The sequence below is a fragment of the Lissotriton vulgaris genome, chromosome 7 (assembly GCF_964263255.1).
Source record: "Lissotriton vulgaris chromosome 7, aLisVul1.2, whole genome shotgun sequence".
In the NCBI taxonomy this organism is placed as follows: domain Eukaryota; kingdom Metazoa; phylum Chordata; class Amphibia; order Caudata; family Salamandridae; genus Lissotriton; species Lissotriton vulgaris.
In genome coordinates, this window is record NC_141695.1 from 1,196,121,943 (window position 1) to 1,196,137,924 (window position 15,982).

Consider the following 15,982-nt stretch of genomic DNA (forward strand, 5'->3'; position numbering starts at 1 on the left):
GTAGGCGGCTGCCTGACCAACCAGATAATTCTTTGGATATATTTTTAAAATACGACTTAAGTGTTTTAAACTGTGATAAAGTGTTTTTATAAAACTGTGGCAGCGCTCTTAGACAAGCTACGCTGCGATTTTCAAAAACCATCCTTAGTGTTTACAATTGCATACTTTGCACACTGCTCTTCTTGGCTCCCGCCGCAGTCCCCGCAGCTGATTGCTGTTTGAGAGGAGGGCGTGGAGACCAAACACTAGCACGCGCAGGGCATTTTCGACTACAGAGGGGGCGGAGCTGTCCCTCCACCTCACGCATTATTTATACCAATGTGCCAGCGTGCACGCCGCTGGCGCGCCGAAGGCGCTCCTAAGGCAAGCCCGTTTGCGCCCGTCCCAGGGCTCAGGACCCCTGCCTCCCGCAGCGCGGACCACAGAAACCTGCCAACCTACTCCAGAAACGCACTTATTGAGCTCAACAGACACACCGTAAATAACCAGGCAACATGTATTAGAGCCTCACCTGGATACATCAAAGAACCATTCACCTGCTTAAATTGTAAATGATGTAACCTAGCACACATAGGACTTCCATCCAAAACAGGGGAAAACGATCCTAGAACCAAATGCTTATACTTTAACGCCAGATCCCTACCTAAACACTCCATTGAGATCTGGGACATTATTAACTAAATTAACCCGGACCTAGTTTTTAGAACTGAAACTTGGCTAGACGAGAACAACAGTCCTGACATAGCCAATGCACTCCCCCCAAATTATAAAATAGTTAGACAAGATAGGCAAGGGAAAAGAGGAAGGGGACTAGCCATAATTTTTAAGGAAAACTTCAACTGACTCCTCATTACAACTGCCTAGATAGGTGAGCACGAACTACTAGCATTCCAAGTATCGAAAAGCAATCACATCCTACTAGGGGGAGCAGTGATCTACAACCCCCCTGGCTACCATGCCGATTTTAGCACGAAACTGCTCACACAACTATTTCCCGCCTCCCTCAAATATAAAAACTTCCTGGTGATTGGTGATTTTAATATCCACTTCGATAAACCAGATAACTCAGTGGCTACATACCAAAATAATGACATGCAAATTCTTCAACTCACACAGTGGATCCAAGGCCCCACACACAACGCAGGCCACACATTGTATCTTCTGTTCTCTAAGATTGAAACTATTTCGATTGAGGAGATACAACCGGTGACATGGACGGACCACTTCCTAGTCTTTTTTTCCTTTGCCCAGCTCGCACTACCCACTAGACCCTCCCTACCCACACCCGAATTTTACAGACCCTGGAAGCTTGTCACCCCAGAAACATTCCAACTACACTGGCCAACAAATAGCAACCTGGAACATCTAAGCACTCTCCATACCAACAGTGGCGCTCTAAATCTCGAAACAGAGATCCCCACACCATAAATCTATGTGCCCCCAAAATCAAATCCAAAACTACAAAACGAACTACCTCTGAAAAATGGTACACCACAGAAATCAAAACATTAAAAAAGAAATGTAAAACTAGGGAACATACTTGGAGAATGTCTCATCTAGATGGCGACAAGCTAGTCTAAAAAACCGCCCTCAAAATCTACAACCACGCCATAAAAAATGCAAAAAAGACATACTTTACACAAAGAATAAATGAAAAGGGCAATTCAACTAAAGAGCTATACAAAATCATAAAAGAACTATGCAAACCTACCTGCACATCTCAAACGTTGCTCCCTTCAACAGAAAACTGTGAAATGATTAGCAACTTCTTCACAGACAAAGTAGAGAAAATCTACTTAACATTCAACCAAAACATCCCAGTGGCTCCCACTAGCACGGCAGATTCAGATACTTCCCCTAACAATCACGTCAAACTCAATAGCTTCGCCCCAATTTCAGAAGAAGAAGTTGCCAGAGTCATGAATGAAGTCAAGTCTGGATACCCCCTTAACCCCTGCCCACATTTTATCTTCAGACAGATCATACCCACCCTCACATCAGCCATTACGCAGCTTTTTAATAACTCCTTAGAAGCAGCAATCTTCCCTGAGACATGGAAGCAAGCCATAGCTGCCCCACTATTAAAAAAAACAGGCACAGATGTGACGAACCCGGTCAACTATAGACCTATCTCTCAACTACCTTATCTCTCCAAAGTATTGGAGAAGTTGATCAACAGACAGCTGTCCAAATATCTAGAGGATAACAATCTATTAGACCCCTCCCAAACGGGATTCAGGGCCACCAATAGCACAGAGGCTACATTGCTGGCCGTCACAGACAATATCAGAAACTTCCTGCCCAAGGCAAAGCGGTGGCCCTGATCCTGTTGGACCTGTTGGCGGCGTTCCACACGGTCTCCCACCATCTCCTACTAGAAAACTAACATGAGAAAGGAATAAACGGAAATGGCCTAGAATGGCTTAGTTCCTTCCTGTGCAATAGAACCCAAACTGTACAGCTAGGAGCCTTCTCATCTAAACCCAAACATCTGAAATGCGGTGTCCCGCACGGAGCATCCTCAGCCCCACACTGTGTAATGCCTACGTCTCACCTTTGGCACAAATCGGGAAAAAATGGGGCTTCGGTGTATGCTCCTATGCGGATGATACGCAACTAACAATCACCATCGGGAAGGAGCATGAAGACACCAAAATGAAACTTAACAACTGTCTTACTGAAATGGCTAACTGGATGGCAGACCACTGCCTAAAGCTAAACACAGAGAAAACTGAGATCCTGCTCCTCGGGGAAGCCAAGCATATCTGGGACATTTCCTGGTGGCCCTCCTCCTTTGGAGACGCACCTGCACCCAAACACTGTGCCAAAAATCTGGGCGTAACCATTGATGACAAACTATCTATGCAGGCACACATACGAACTCTATGTGGGAAACGTTTCGCTACCTTGAAACTCCTAAAAAGGCTGTTCCCATGGATCTTGCTGGAAAGCAGGAAAACAGTCACACAAGCCCTGCTAGTCAGCAGGTTGGACTATGGCAATGCCCTCTTTGTGAGCATGCCAGATTATCTATTCAAACGACTGCAGGTGGTGCAGAATGCCGCAGCAAAACTAGTGTGCAATAAGGACAAATATAGCTCAGCAAAAAAATGCTTAAAGCAACTGCCCTGGTTGCCCATGCGTCAACGAGCCTGCTTCAAGCTCCTTGGACATGCCCACAGGACACTGGCCCCATAATCCTCCAGAACAAAATATGCTTCTACACGCCCACCAGATCACTAAGATCACAACACCTCGCTCTGGCTGAAACAAAAAAGATAAACAAATCTAGAATGAGAGGCCGTACCTTCTCATACCTAGCAGCACCGCACTGGAACGAGCTTCCAATCGAACTCAGGCTGACCAAAGACTACACTGTCTTCAGGAGAAAACTTAAAACACATCTTTTTCCCAAAGACTGATATCTGATCGATCAACCTCGCTGACTATACTCATTACCGCAATCCTTAGCGCCGTGATATCCCCTGGGATGAATGTTGCGCTCCATAAATATAAATAAATAAATACATACTCCATCGCATAACAAAAAAATTAATAATAAATTGAAAAGAGCACTGGGTTGAAGAGTTAAAGGCGAGACATGAAGCATAAAACACCCAGTGTGGCGTAACCAGTGCACTGTAGAAATGGGGCTAGAACCCAAACTACACACCCAAAAGGGTAACAATTTGAATGTGCAAAGGCAATCTCGAGTGGAGATTAATATGTTGTGCACTATAAGAAACAACACACTACACACCTTAAGAAAGGTAAAATTGTGCACTAAGAGAAAAGGGTATCAATGAATGTAAGTACATAAACGAACACATCTCGAATTGAGGTCACATGTTGTGCACCATGTGTAAAAACTCACCTCTAGGAGAAGTACAGACAACGTGCACTGAGCAATGGGAATAGGACCCATGCGAGACACCTCAAGTGGAGGTCATGAGTTATGCACATAACGATGGAAGAAGACCCAACAGACACACCTCACGGAAAGGTCAAGGGTTGTGCATTGTAGGAGTGGGACTCCAGTCCACACAACACACCTTGTGTACTTTGAGGTAAAAAATTGTGCACTGTACCAAAAAGGAACGATAAACATTGTGCACTGTACAACAGGAACAATAACTATTGTGCACTGTACGATATTGACATTGTGAAGACTAAGTGAGGTTGTGCACTGTACAACAGGAACGATAAATATTGTGCACTGTACGATATTGACATTGTGAAGACTAAGTGAGGTTGTGAACTGTACAACAGGAATGATCAATAGGCTTGACCGGCACAATTTTACCAAAAATGACTGGCAGAATAACTTGAGCAGTGCAGTTATTATTGCCACCAAGCATAAAACAAAGAAAAATAATAATATGTTAGATTCATCCCTTTGTAACAAGATTGAGGAAGTTGAGATGTGTGTGCTGTGAACATAAAATTCCTCGTAAATATAACAATAAATACGTTTTGTAAATAAGTTTTGTAAACAGGCATCATACATAAAACAATACTAATAGAAATCATAAGACAAATGTCCATGCCGGTGAGCGGCTTCTCACCCGAGATGCACATCGATTGCTAATGCTTTCAAAACAAAGCTACTTAACGTAATGCAAGAATACACACTGTTGTACAAATATATTAACCACACTGCAAGGCAATAATGTTAAAGACAAACCCTAGAAGATAAGCAGAAGAACAAGCATTTGCAATGCAATAGGTCTCGCATTATTTAAGTTTGAGCTATTAGCATTGTAAATGGCAATTGTTTTTTGCTTTATGCTATAGTTTTTTTTTACATAAAAAGCTACATATAAAATATGTTTTATTAAAGTTATTTATGCAGTATCTAAATTTTGTTTGCATAAAACAGTATAATAATATCTTAGTAAAAAAGTCAAATATTTTAATGGAAATTCACCAAATGTTCATTTATGTGTTGGTTTTGAAAATAGCTAAATTAATAGCTTTGTCATTTACAATGCCAATAGTTATAACTTGCGCAAATGTGACACCTATAGCATTTGTAATGCAACATTTGTATTTACGTGACTTAGATGTATTGATATTACAAATAACAATGGCTTTTAATTTTTTTTAATACTTAATAAAAGTGATTGTAATTTATAATGGCAATAGCTTAAACTTTTGTAAATAACTTTTGTGTAGATTATGTTCAGTGTATTTTATTGTAACAAAATCCAAGAACAGAAGTGAAATTTTAACATCTTTTTGTGACATTTGTAATAAAGCTTGAAACATTGAGAGAACATATTTGTGCTGTGGTGGTGCTGAGTGATGCTGTGGTGGTGCTGAATGGGGCTGTGGTGATGCTGAGTGATGCAGTGGTGGTGCTGAGTGGTGCTATGGTGGTGCTGTGGTGGTGCTGAGTGATGCTGAGTGATGCTGTGGTGGTGCTGTGGTGGTGCTGAGTGGTGCTGTGGTGGTTCTGAGTGATGCTGTGGTGGTTCTGACTGATAATGTGGTGGTGCTGAGTGACTGTACTCACTGTCACTCTGCACTCACTGTCACTCTGCACTCACTGTCACTCTGCACGCACTCTGCACTCACTGTCACTCTGCACTCACTGTCACTCTGCACTCACTCTGCACTCACTGTCACTCTGCACTCACTGTCACTCTGCACTCACTGTCACTCTGCACTCACTGTCACTCTGCACTCACTGTCACTCTGCACGCACTCTGCACTCACTGTCACTCTGCACTCACTGTCACTCTGCACTCACTGTCACTCTGCACGCACTCTGCACTCACTGTCACTCTGCACTCACTGTCACTCTGCACTCACTCTGCACTCACTGTCACTCTGCACTCACTGTCACTCTGCACTCACTGTCACTCTGCACTCACTGTCACTCTGCACTCACTGTCACTCTGCACGCACTGTCACTCTGCACGCACTCTGCACTCACTGTCACTCTGCACTCACTGTCACTCTGCACTCACTGTCACTCTGCACTCACTGTCACTCTGCACGCACTCTGCACTCACTGTCACTCTGCACTCACTGTCACTCTGCACTCACTCTGCACTCACTGTCACTCTGCACTCACTCTGCACTCACTGTCACTCTGCACTCACTGTCACTCTGCACTCACTGTCACTCTGCACTCACTGTCACTCTGCACTCACTGTCACTCTGCACTCACTGTCACTCTGCACTCACTGTCACTCCGCACTCACTGTCACTCCGCACTCACTGTCACTCCGCACTTACTGTCACTCTGCACTCACTGTCACTCCGCACTCACTGTCACTCCGCACTCACTGTCACTCCGCACTCACTGTCACTCTGCACTCACTGTCACTCCGCACTCACTGTCACTCCGCACTCACTGTCACTCTGCACTCACTCTGCACGCACTCTGCACTCACTGTTTCTGCACGCACTCTGCACTCACTGTCACTCCGCACTCACTGTCACTCTGCACTCACTGTCACTCTGCACTCACTCTGCACTCACTGTCACTCTGCACGCACTCTGCACTCACTGTCACTCTGCACTCACTGTCACTCTGCACTCACTGTCACTCTGCACTCACTGTCACTCCGCACTCACTGTCACTCTGCACTCACTGTCACTCCGCAATCAATGTCACTCCGCACTCACTCTGCACTCACTGTTTCTGCACGCACTCTGCACTCACTGTCACTCCGCACTCACTGTCACTCTGCACTCACTGTCACTCTGCACTCACTGTCACTCTGCACGCACTCTGCACTTACTGTCACTCTGCACTCACTGTCACTCTGCACTCACTCTGCACTCACTGTCACTCTGCACTCACTGTCACTCTGCACTCACTGTCACTCTGCACTCACTGTCACTCTGCACTCACTGTCACTCTGCACTCACTGTCACTCTGCACTCACTCTGCACTCACTGTCACTCTGCACTCACTGTCACTCTGCACGCACTCTGCACTCACTGTCACTCTGCACTCACTGTCACTCTGCACTCACTGTCACTCTGCACTCACTGTCACTCTGCACTCACTGTCACTCTGCACTCACTGTCACTCTGCACGCACTCTGCACGCACTGTCACTCTGCACGCACTGTCATTCTGCACGCACTCTGCACTCACTGTCACTCTGCACTCACTGTCACTCTGCACTCACTGTCACTCTGCACTCACTCTGCACTCACTGTCACTCTGCACGCACTCTGCACTCACTGTCACTCTGCACTCACTGTCACTGCACTCACTGTCACTCCTCACTCACTGTCACTCCACACTCACTGTCACTCTGCACTCACTGTCACTCTGCACTCACTGTCACTCTGCACTCACTGTCACTCCGCACTCACTGTCACTCCGCACTCACTGTCACTCCGCACTCACTGTCACTCTGCACTCACTCTGCACGCACTCTCCACGGCCCATTGCTTCACTTCACTTTTCCTTAGCCATCCCGTTTGAGAACACATTGAATTAATTCAATAGTGGATCTGTGCCTTACAAAAACTTCAGTTATAGAAGGTTAGCATAAATAAACGAATCTTGATTCATGTATAATAATAATAATACAGGCTGCGTAAACAGAGAACATGGCAAACTGACACATTTTGAGCAACATGCGGCAATGTCACCAGGGCATGGGGTGATACTTGAATGCTTGAAGTTATAAATATTACTTTCAATAAATGCTGCTTAACTCAGTTATATAATAGTATGCACTTAATTGAGACTGAAAAATGTTGAAAATATATAACGTTTTATTTTTATGTCTTTTTTCTTGCTATTGTTCATCTGATTTACATATTTGGCTGGCTCGGCTCGTGCTCTGGCTCTTAGAGCCACACCAGACCCCTGGCTCGGCTCTTCTCAGGGCTGTCCATGCCCCACCATAAAGGTGGTGTCTTCTCCGCCCTTGGTTATGGGGTCTCCCCTCCTTGGTTTGTTAGTGTGCCTGGCAGGTACACAGCGCCTCGCCTGCTCCCGCGCCGCTTCTAGCAGCAGTGGCTGCCCTGGTACCGGGCCCGCCGGGCAGGCGATACTCGTCTGTTCAAGAAATGCACGCGCGAGCCCGAGGACTGATCCCGATCAGACGTCTGAAAGAGGCTCGCAATTAAAAAAGAAAAAACACAAGACGCCGGTAACCGGAGCGCGGTCGCGGAAACTGAGAAGCAGCCTTTGTTCTAAGCATTTTTATGCAGCGTTTTGCGCCGGCCTGCGACCAGGAAGTCAGGCAGGCCGGGCGGGACAACCGGAAGTAGGAGGGCGGGAGCCTACCCCGCCTCCCACGGAAGAGCCGCGATTGTTTGGAGCACCGGAGCAGGCAGGAGCCTACCCTGCGCCCCGGTGCCGAAGAAGGGAAGAAGAGTCTTGCTGCCGGTGGGAGCCGCTGCACTGAGGATGCCGGTGAGTGGGGCTTCGCCTTGTTGGGGGGGGGGGGGTGGGGGCATCTGTGTGCGCGCGCGCGGCGGCGGGCTGTGTATGTGTGTGAGCGTGCATGTGTGTGTGTATGTGTATGTGTCCTGGAGTCTGTGTGTATGCGTGTGTGTGACGGGGGGGGGGGTTGCCTGTCTGGGTGCCTGCGTGTCTGTGTAAGTGTAAATGCGTGTGCGTGTGTGTGGAGCCGGGAGGAGAGGGGCTGGTGTGTGTGGAGGGGTCTCTGTGTATGCGTGTAGGTGACGGGGGTGTGCCTGTGTATGCGTGTGTATGTGCGCATGCGTGAGTGCTGTGTATGCGTGTGGCTGTGATGTGCGCATGCGTGAATGTTGGTGCGCGTGCACGCAGCTGAATCCAGCCAAGGATAAGCTCGTCACAGTTTCTTGTCCCTCATTCCCCCGTGTCAGACAGCTTTAAGTCTCCGCCTGGACGCATCCTTCGGATGCGATTTCCAGGCGAGACCTAAAAAACGATCGCCTGCTACTAGAGTCAAGGATAGACAGGTTACAGCACAAACCACTAATTGAATCGCAAACAAAATGGGCCTCAATCTCCAGCAAATGTAACCCAGCGATGGAGAAATCCAGGGAACTATGCCAGTTCTGCGGAGGACAGCTGTCAAAAGGAGTGTAAGGTTGTACTTGCCGATCTCCAAATGGTGGCGGTGCCAGTTTTGGGGAGGGCAGCTGTCAAACAGGAGAGTGAGTTCATATTTGCCGATCTCCAAACAGTGACGGTGGCAGTTTTGTGGAGGGAATACACTGCCTCTGTCGCCTCTCACTTGCTGCATCAAGCCCAACACAGAGAACAAGGTTGGCAAAGGGTCCAAAGGGAAAATAGGAGACAACTCCATAATATGTGTGGTTCATGGCAAGGGCGTGCACCAAAACGTCCGCAGTAGACCAGCAGGCGTCACAAACGATCAGGCGGAGAAGAAAACCTAGGTAACATTGAGGATCCACAGAGCAGCACACGCTACGACACAGGTAGGTGCGCGCACTGGTTCAAACACGCACCTCACGTTTATACCAAAACATGACGGTTGAACATCAGCGAAAGACTCTATGTCTCAGAGGGGGCCAAAAATAACAGACACTGAAATGCCTCACCTCACACGTTCTCCAAAGTGTGCCTCAGTATTTCACGGTGCGTCCTCGTGTTGGGAAAATCCTCTTCTCTTAAGTAAACTTGTGACACCATAAAGGTGTTTCCCAAACACGGGGTCAGCTTCCTTGTGGCACTGGTAAAAACAACCATAAACTGCTACTGTGTGAATCAAAAATTGTCCCGTAGCGTGTGACACTGAAGACAGAAACACTTCAAGGCAGACCAATTACTTTGCTTGTTGACTCAAAATAGGGACAGCAGGAACTGAGTTCTTGAGACGTTATAAGCTGCAACTAAGACAGGAGCTGGCACAGATGCTTAGAGGGCGACCGATGGCAGGGTCACTGGTGGGGCTGAGGTGTACCAGTTAGTTAGTGGAGAAGTGTGGCTCAATGGTTAGAGCGGCAGACCTTGATGCAGAGCGCTGGCCAGGGACCAGGGTTCGATTCCCGCCTCGGCTGGATCGGGCTTAAATTCCTCTGACCGGATATTCTCGCCTCAGTGCCGAATCTAAGCATGGGCCCCACTCGGGCTTAAATTCCTCTGACCGGATATTCTCGCCTCAGTGCCGAATCTAAGCATGGGCCCCACGCTGCAACTCTGGGCAATAGCTTGATTAGTCTCCACAACGGCCCCCGATACACAAGGGATGCCTGGTTTCACCATGGGATGCCCAGAAGTGGACACCGCACAAGGAAAAGCCAGGAGGGGTTCCCTTGTGGTAGGAGTACAAGCGCCGGGATGCTTACGGGTTACTGTTCGCGCTATACAAATACAACACATTTACATTTACATTTACAGTTGATGATATGCAGCTGTAGATACAGAGGTTGCTTCTTTGACAGTAGGTTACCAGTTACTCCAAGTTGAACTTGAGAGGTAGCAGACGCAGGTTCTTAAGTCAACTCGTCATAAAATTCAAGTTGTAGAATTTCAGGAGTATTTATTGTGCAAGTTACAAGTCCGGATGTTCAGCTCAGGACTAACCCCACCAGGAGCAGCCAGCATGCTGCTCAGCCCTTCTCCAGCTGTAGTCTCTAACCCCCAACATTCCATATTACATCATTCTAGGAGGAACTCACTGGCAGAGCATGAACACATAGAAACCAGGATACAACATAAGTGTTTAGCCATGCAACACTTGATGTTGTTGCACCAAGGATATTGTGCTGGATAACTAAACACTTACAGGTCCCAAAGGCGAGACCTATTGGCTATGCCAATGCTTGTTTTTTTTCTATTTTAACTACAGTTTGAGCCTGACCTGCTTGAGTAGTGAGATTCCTTTCCTGCTGGGAAAGAGCGAGTCTGTGGGGTTAAGATTATCTGAATCTATATAAAGTTAATTTAAAACGTACAGTTTAACAACCTTTTTAGGTTTTCACGCTCTCTCTAGGAGCAAATGAGGGGCACACAGAAATCTGTGACCAATGCTAATTTTTGTAGAAGACCTTCTCAAACTTAATAAGGAAGCTAGTGAACAAGAGTTTGATGTCCAGAAAGAATAATTTGTGTGACATCAGCTATCTCTGGGATTCCTAAGTATGCATCTTTCATCATGGCTAAGACTGGCCAGGCCGAAACAGGATAGCCACAGAAAGTCATTAAAGTCCTCTTATCGGTAACCTCTTTTTGTGTATTTTTATTGACATTTCCAAGGTGCAACAACATACAGTAATGAGACAGTATTGTCCTGTCACAGCAGACAACAGGTCAACAGTTGAACAAGCAACAATATATGGCAGGTCCCTGTACGTCAGGCGAGGGTATAGGACTGCTTACATTAAAAAAGGTAATTCTGTTCTTTTAGGATTGTTAAATGCAGTACAACTTCCCCCAAACAATGGAAAAGGATAAAAATGAAATAAACTTTCACCCTGTCCTAGAGATTTACCATCTTTAAAGGCAACCTCTACATTGGTCTCATGTTGGAAAGTTATGAAAATGAAAGCAGATCCATTAAAGGCTGCAGGCCTTGAAAAAAAGAGTGTTTTCCTCAAGCCTCGCTTCATACCTTTGAAAACGTGTAAGCGGTATCAGATTCAGCTCCTCTTGTGACAACACAATCAATTTCAACATCGAAAACAGTAAACAGATGCATACACAAAGAGTTAAGGGAGCATCACTGCTCAACCTGCATTGGGAAAGTTCCCTTGCTGAACATACTCCATTAGATGGGAGTAATGTTCTCTCTAATTTTTTTCCAGTGTGTGTGGCAGTGTAAGGTCTCTGTGCACTGCAGCCAAGACTATGTGTGACAAGCCCCGACTGCTCGAGTGGGTGCAACGACAGCGGTTCTGACACAGGAGTTCCTGCTTGATTGTGCAGATAACTGACCTAAGTACTGGCACTCAGGAGGCCTGCTTGATGGGGCAGGCAGGGCTGCACTGGGAACCCAAAGCAGCCCCAGCAATGTTTTCAGACTGGCCCCCACACTGGGGGGAGTATCAAGCACTACTGCTTAACAAAACCAGTCCCCAGCACTGCTAATTTTGTTACAGGAGGCAGATATTGCAGCATTGCTGCACAAATGTCGCCCAGTAACAAAACCAGCCCCCACTGCTCAAAAACTGCCCCCACCCTTCCAGCCTCCCGGGCAAACGCCCGATGCCTACTATGGCCAGTCTGGCTCTGAGGAAGGTATTTGTGTTGGTGACTGGCGTACACTGGTTGTGTTATGTTGGAAATGAACAGGTGCAGTGCAGCGCAGAGCATCTGCGACCACGACAAAGCTACACTAATATATATTAGGAAACCGGGGCAACCTGCCTCATCCCACAGCGCCAGTGAACCTCTGCTCTCCTTACTAACTACACAGCAGCGGGTCAGGGACTTCTAAGTATTTTGAACGCCCTCGGCCAAAAGTATTTTGTGGGCCCTGTGCGAAACAGCTTTGAATTTATGATCCAGTTCCAGCTGGCTCTTGTCCTCGTTGGCCAGATCACAAACAGTGCACAGAAACACTGGTTCAAATTCTAAATGTGGTTATAGTTAATATTCAGGGATAGTGATGTATTTTTCCAATATTGTCACACAGTAGAATCTCACTAATACTACTGCAAATAATCATTGTGACATCCTCCCATTTCTCATAGCTGAGATCCAATTTGTATCTAAAAAAACATTTTTTTTATGGAGGGTGCATGAAACAAAAACACATTTGTAATAAAATGTCTGTAATAGACTCTCACACATTACCCAGATTGAAAATAAATGAAAGGAAAATGCTATTTGCAACAATCTGTTTAAGAATTTTTCAAGGTCATCAGGGCTTGCTTGAATCCAGTGGCAAAGTGAGCAAGTGACTCACGTCTGAGCATACCCTGCCAACTTATGGCGAACAAAGCGGTACAAAAGGGGGTGGTGATGGACGGAGCATCTGAACCAATCAAACACTCACACCCAGTCAACAGATCTGGGTTTAATCCATCACCGTTCTTTAGCCCACTCTGCCACCCCAGTTCAGACATGGCATCCCTTTGCCACTGGATTCAAGCAAGCCTGGCTGAAGATGGCTGAAATGCCAGAAACCGGTCCTAGGAAGCTTGTTTCTGGTCCAGGGAAGGCATGGCTTAGCAGTTCAGTCTGGACTGTTCCCATGAGGCACAGGGGCAGACTGATTTACATATGGCCATGTCTGAACTGGGGTGGCAGAGTTGCTAAGGAACGGTGATGGATTAAACCCAGATCTGTTGACTGGGTGTGAGTGTTTGATTGGTTCAGATGCTCCGTCCATCATCATCCCCTTTTGTACCGCTTTGTTCGCCATAAGTTGGCAGAGTATGCTCAGACGTGAGTCCCTTGCTCACTTTGCCACTGGATTCAAGCAAGCCTGGCTGAAGACGGCTGAAATGCCAGAAACCGGTCCTAGGAAGCTTGTTTCCGGTCCAGGGAAGGCATGGCTTGGCAGTTCGGGCTGGACTGTTCCCATGAGGCACAGGGTCAGACTGATTTGCATATAGCCATGTCTGAACTGGGGTGGCAGAGTGGGCTAAAGAACGGTGATGCATTAAACCCAGATCTGTTGACTGGGTGTGAGTGTTTGATTGGTTCCGATGCTCCGTCCATCACCACCCCCTTTTAATACCGCTTTGTTTGCCATAAGTTGGCAGGGTATGCTCAGACGTGAGTCCCTTGCTCACTTTGCCACTAGATTCAAGCAAGCCTGGCTGAAGACGGCTGAAATGCCAGTAACCAGTCCTAGGACGCTTGTTTCCGGTCCAGGGAAGGCATGGCTTGGTGTTCAGGCTGGACTGTTTCCATGAGGCACAGGGTCAGACTGATTTGCATATGGCCATGTCTGAACTGGGGTGGCAGAGTGGGCTAAAGAACGGTGATGGATTAAACCCAGATCTGTTGACTGGGTGTGAGTGTTTGATTGGTTCCGATGCTCCGACCATCACCACCCCCTTTTAATACCGCTTTGTTTGCCATAAGTTGGCAGGGTATGCTCAGACGTGAGTCCCTTGCTCACTTTGCCACTAGATTCAAGCAAGCCTGGCTGAAGACGGCTGAAATGCCAGTAACCAGTCCTAGGACGCTTGTTTCCGGTCCAGGGAAGGCATGGCTTGGTGTTCAGGCTGGACTGTTTCCATGAGGCACATGGTCAGACTGATTTGCATATGGCCATGTCTGAACTGGGGTGGCAGAGTGGGCTAAAGAACGGTGATGGATTAAACCCAGATCTGTTGACTGGGTGCGAGTGTTTCATTGGTTCAGATGCTCTGTCCTTCACCACCCCCTTTTGTACCGCTTTGTTTGCCATAAGTTGGCAGGTTATGCTCAGACGTGAGTCCCTTGCTCACTTTGCCAATGGATTCAAGCAAGCCTGGCTGAAGATGGCTGAAATGCCAGTAACCGGTCCTAGGAAGCTTGTTTCCATCCAGGGAAGGCATGGCGTGGCAGTTCGGGCTAGACTGTTTCCATGAGGCACAGGGTCTACTGATTTGCATATGGCCATGCCTGAACTGGGGTGGCAGAGTGGGCTAAAGAATGGTGATGGATTAAACCCAGATCTGTAGACTGGGTGTGAGTGTTTGATTGGTTCAGATGCTCCGTCCATCACCACAACCCCTTCTGTATAGATTTGGATTACAGTAGATGATGTACCCTGCCTGCTCTCCCTTTGCTGAACATAAGGGGATGATGTGTTGTGTAGAAGGCTGGTAGGATGACATGTTAAATTAAAATATCACTGCTAAAATAAGCATTGATCTGCAGGTCATGAGTCCGAATCTTTGCAACACTGACCAAGACTTCCATATTTCCAAGTTCAGCCAATTCATTATCTTTCAATTAAGTAAAAGTATGAGTTGGAAATTGGGTTACTGGTTGATGGGGTGAAACCTTACTCAAGCAGGAACCACAATCTCTGTCAGGGCAAAACATAAGCAAACCCCAAAATACCCTATGCTTAACCCTCTGGTACTTGGCACAAAAGCAGTCAGGCTTAACTTAGGGGCAAAATGTAAAGTATTGATGCTGCACTTCAAAGTGTAATAAACTGAAAAGATAACATAGGAAAAATTCCACTCCAATTAAAAAAAATAGAGCAAAATGTAATAAATCATTTGACACCAAAGCAACAAAAATCTGAACATTAGACCCAAGGATATCCAATTTTAAAGAATTAAGTTAATATAGTGCCTAGAAGCACAAAGCGCCAGATGTGGTTATCTGGTCATACCGGACCGCGACATACTCCGATTGCTATGGGGCGTGGGCCGGATACGGGGACCAAGTTAGGCCCGCTGAACAAGAGTACTTTTTTTGCTTTTTTTTGTTTTATTAATCTTTTTATTGTGTAAGAACAACATAAAGTGGTCTTTACATACAAGGAGTATAGTTATTACAGTGCGTTTGTTGGAAAATCACAGGTTTCACACATCTGTTTCTAATACAATGAGTCTCTGGGTTATGTCTATTTCGTTCAGAACTCACAATTCATTCAGCTCGCCAATGGGGGTGATTCGAGTGGGCTCACATATGTTACCACGGTAGTCATGAGGAGTGTTGTGAGATCCCTCGTTGAGGATTTGCCGCGCAGCAGTGGTACCAAGGAACTGAGAGGCTGCGATGCGAAGTCTTGCATCATCATCGAGGATGCCATCGATGAGGGGTTTGCGATGCAAAGTACTGAGTCAAAGATGCGTCCCAAACCGGCTGGTTCTGAAAAGTTGCGGGGCTTGTGATGCTGAGTTCTGCGTCATCGTCGAGGATGCCGTCCATGAGGGGCTTGCAATGTGAAGGCCTGCGTCGAGCATGGGCCATGCAACCGTGGTTCCAAGGAGGCTGTGGACTGTGATGCGAAATCCTGCATCGGGGATTTATCACGCAGCTGTGGCTCCAAAGTAGAACTGTGAAGAGATGCATCACCCTGTGATAGTTCTGCCCAAAGGACCACAACTGCACAGGCAGAACACCCTCAGATCCACGTCCAAGGTTCCAAGATTGA